This window comes from Hipposideros armiger, unplaced genomic scaffold (genome assembly GCF_001890085.2).
Source record: "Hipposideros armiger isolate ML-2016 unplaced genomic scaffold, ASM189008v1 scaffold_64, whole genome shotgun sequence".
In the NCBI taxonomy this organism is placed as follows: Eukaryota; Metazoa; Chordata; class Mammalia; order Chiroptera; family Hipposideridae; genus Hipposideros; species Hipposideros armiger.
The window spans coordinates 4,666,473-4,670,713 of NW_017731414.1; positions in this window are offsets into that span (position 1 = coordinate 4,666,473).

Consider the following 4,241-nt stretch of genomic DNA (forward strand, 5'->3'; position numbering starts at 1 on the left):
GTGTGTGTGTGTGTGTGTGTGTGTGTGTGTGTGTGTTTAATTAGCCAAGGTGCTGTAGAGATGCAGGCTATACTCTTAGAAAGATCTGCCTACATGTCCCACTTGCTATTCTGAGAGAGGTGGGAGCTAAGAGGTGTCACAGGAGCGTCCTTTCCTCAAGAGGAAAGGAGAGGGGGCGTGGCCCCTATGTAACCTGGTGCCCTCCTCTCTAGTCCTGCGCCTTCCTTCTCATCACACTGGCTGCATTACTGGTGACTGCACACAGCTAGTGACAGAAGGAACAGCTAGCTTCTCAGCTGCATGGCTTACCTTGCTAAGGCTCTCCTTCCTCCGCCCCTACTTCTGTAAGACCTACCCTGGGGTGTAGGGGTCCTAAGGGGTTGGCCTTATTTTTCTCCCCCTTCAGCTCCTCTTCTCCTTGATACGGATGACTGAAGTTTCTCAGCCTTGGAAGGGTGTTTTGCAGCTTCACTGTCAAGCTCCCATCTGACTAGATCTACAGCCCTAAGTTCTTCAAGTACAAAAGTTCTGGAGTTGCCACTGGTCAAGTGGGCCCTAAGTGGAGTTCAGCCACAGCCACAATTTCTGAGTTCACTTTCTCTCCTCTCTTCAAGCTTCCAACACCTCCTCCCCACCCCTCACCCTCAGCCTGTGATTCTTACCTCACTGAGAAAAGAAGCAAGCAGATGAGACCACAGGCTCCCACCAGTGGACCGGTCACCCTGCCTCTCTGCCTTCCCTCCTATGACAGTGACCTATCAGCAACATTTAATTAACAGGGTGCATTACCATCCCCCTTCCTCAACACTTTCTTTTTTTTTTTTAAGATTTTATTGGGGAATTGGGGAAGGGGAGGAGCCAAGTTGTTGTCCTTCAATCTTAGTTGTGGAGGGCGCAGCTAGCTCAGCTCCAAGTCCAGTCGCCATCCAGCGGCCTGTCGGCAGCTCGCAGTTGCACAGCTCAAGGTGCCATGTTATTAGGTTATTAGTTGTGGGTGGGCATAGCCCACCATCCTGTGCAAGAGTTGAACCGGAAACCTTGTTGCTAAGAGCGCACGGTCTAACCACTGAACAATCTGGCCGCCCATCAGCAGCTCAGGGCAGCTCAGCTCCAGGTGCTGTGTTCAATCTTAGCTGCCGTTGGGCACGGCCCACCATCCCATGCGGGAGTCGAACCGGCAACCTTGTTGTTAGTAGCACGTGCTCTCACCAACTGAGCCATCCTGCCACGTGTTGGTGGCTCAGCGGCAGCTCAGGTCGGGCGCAGCTCACTGGCCCATTTGGGAATCAAACCGGCGACACTGTTGCTCAGAGCTCGCGTTCTTAACCAACCAAGCCGCTTGGCCAGCCCCTCCTCAACACTCTTCCAGAGGCTTCCAGGATAGTCACTCTTTCTCCTGGTCCTTCTGTCACGTCATCAGCTGCCAGCCTCTCTGTTGTCTATGCTGATCTGCCCTGGGAGCCTTACTGATTGCAGTTGCCCCAGGGATCAATCCTTGGATTTCTTATCTTTCTTTTACAAACACTTGCTTTCAAGTGAGCTCATTCTGCCTTGAGTCTTTCATATACCATCTAAACTCTAACAACTAGCTCATAAAGTTCTATCTCCAGCCCATACTCTCCCCTAAGTTCCAGGCTCCAATGTGCAACTGCCCACCCACCCACCATCTTCACTTGGAAGTCATATCTTAACCTGACTTAACCTACTTGGAGCCCTTGATCTTCCTTCCAGACCTGCACCTCCTGCAGCCGTCCCCATTTCAGAAAATGGCAACTCCATCCTTCCAGCTGCTCAGGCCAAAACCCGTGATCCTTAACACCTCTCTCACAGCTCATCCAATCAGTAAACCTCACTGGACCTACTTTCAAAGACTATCCAGAATCCGGTCACTTCTCACCACTACTGTCACCCTGCTTTAAGTCACCATCACCTTGTCTGCATGACTGCAAGAGCCTCTGCCTCCACTCTTGCTTCTCGAAGTCTATTCTGAGCACAGCAGTAGGGTGATCTGTTTAAAAGTAAGTCAGATTACTGATGTCTTCCGCTAGAAATCCTGCATTGGCACTTAGAATGAAATACCACACCTTTACCCACGTGGAATTATCAGTCATCCCCGCCTCTCCCCACCCCCAAGACCTGGCACCCCACTGCCTCTCCACCTCCCTTTCCTGCCTCTTTCTTCCCACTCTCTCTGCTCCAGCCCCACTGGCCACAGTTGTTCTGCTGCTACCATTATCCTTGCTACTTCCTCTGCCAGGAATTTTCTCTCCTATCCTCTTAGCCAGCTTGACTTTTCTCCTTAGCACTATCACCACCGGGCCTATCCGCTGTCTGCCTCTCCCTCCCCCACCCCTGCAGAGAGTCAGGAGAGCAGGGGCTTTCTTTCTCCACTTCTGTTTGAGGCAGTGCTCAGTCAAGTCCTCCTACCCATGCCTAAGAAACTCCTCCTGGGGCTGCAGCTGCCCCGCAGCCCTCNTTCAGCATCTTAGCTGTAGAGGGCAGTGTCACTGGCCCTCATATGTGGGGTCCAAACCAGGGCCCTCTGGTGTCCCAAGCCAGTGCTTAACCAACGCGCCACTTGGCCAGCCCCTCATACCACTCTTAACGAGAATCACAGACTGTGAGGGTGAGGAGCTCCTTAGAAATCACTTAGTCCACCCTCTCATTTCACAGGTGAGGAAAATGTTTACATGTGAGAGAGCAGTAAGATGAAGTGATATGCCCTAATTCGCACAGCTAGACAGTGACCCGGGTCCCCAGACACCCACTGCAGAGACAGCAGTCTTTTCAGATGATGGGAAAACCATGGCCACAGGCAGCCAAGAAAGACAAGAAGTAAAACAATAGCAGCCAATATTTATTGAACACTTGCTACATGCCAGGCACCATGCTAGGCACTTATGTGCATTTCATCTCTCCAAGTCCCTATTACTGGTACAAATACTATCCCCACTCTATGGACAGGGCTTCAGACATGAAGCTGTCAACCCAAAGCCACTCAAGTGTCAAAGCTAGCTGTCACAGTTAATAAGTGACAGGGAATTCAGGAAGCCCCACTCTTAATCAAGGGGTTGTTTCAAGTCGCCCAGTTTACTCCCCTGCCCCACTGTACCCCCAAAGGAAGACCCCCAACACCCAGCCATTCTGGTGGAGGTCGTGCCTCACAAACCCCAGATCTGCACTCTTCTTTCCCTGCTGTAAAAGAGGTGGCCTCCGTGGTGCAGGATTTCTCTGTTGAGAAGCACCAGTAGGACCTTTCACTTCAGGTAATTGACAGTTTCGATATCCAGAAAATTCTCCCAGTAAAGAACACCAAAACTACGATGAATAAAAATAAATTAATTTCATGAATGCATAGCTGAGCTGGGGGAAAAGAAAAATCCTCAAATGCCAAAAATCATCAGAAAGCCCAGTATCAAGAGGTGAATGCCCACTGAAGCCCTGGGTGGGGTAAGAGGTGATCAGATGATGCCTGTTGACCTGGAGCTTGGGTTTTAATGGATCAACATGAAGGAAAGGCACTCAGAAGATAAAATCTTGGCTCAAGAAGAGTGGGAGGCCAGGGCAGCCAGTTAGCTCAGGTGGTTAGAGCACAGGCTCATAACACCAAGGTTGCCGGTTTGATTCCCACATGGGCCAGTGAGCTGTGCTCTCCACAACTAGATTGAAAACAATGACTTGACTTGGAGCTGAGCTGTGCCCTCCACAACTATCAAGTTGTCAGAAAAGTCATGACGTATTTTTTTCTGTTTTTTGTTGCAAAAATGAGTCATGACTTTTCCAACAACCCAATAGATTGAAAAAAAAAAAAAACAACGATTTGACTTGGAGCTGATAAGTCCTCAAAAAACACACTGTTCCCCAATAAAGTTTTTTTAAAAAGGAAGAAGAAGAGTGGGAGGCCAATGAGAGGCCCCATCACAAAGCCAGGACACCTCTACACCCTAAATGAACCCATTCTATACCTGGAGATGGTGGGGATACCTGCCTGTCTCTGCTCTGGGTACAATCTCCCCTGATAATCCTTCGAATCAAATAATGGCCCTCATGTGGATCTGAGGGAGTGAGGGGTGAAACTTGTACCCGCTGTGAGGCACCACAACAAAAATTACTTTAAAGTTGTTTTGTTTTAAAAATAGAAACACACAGGAGCCGGCTGAGTGGCTCAGTTGGTTAAGAGCTCGCTCAAGAGTTTGAGCTCTGAGCAACAGCGGTTCGAGTCCAGCCTGAGCTGAGCAGCC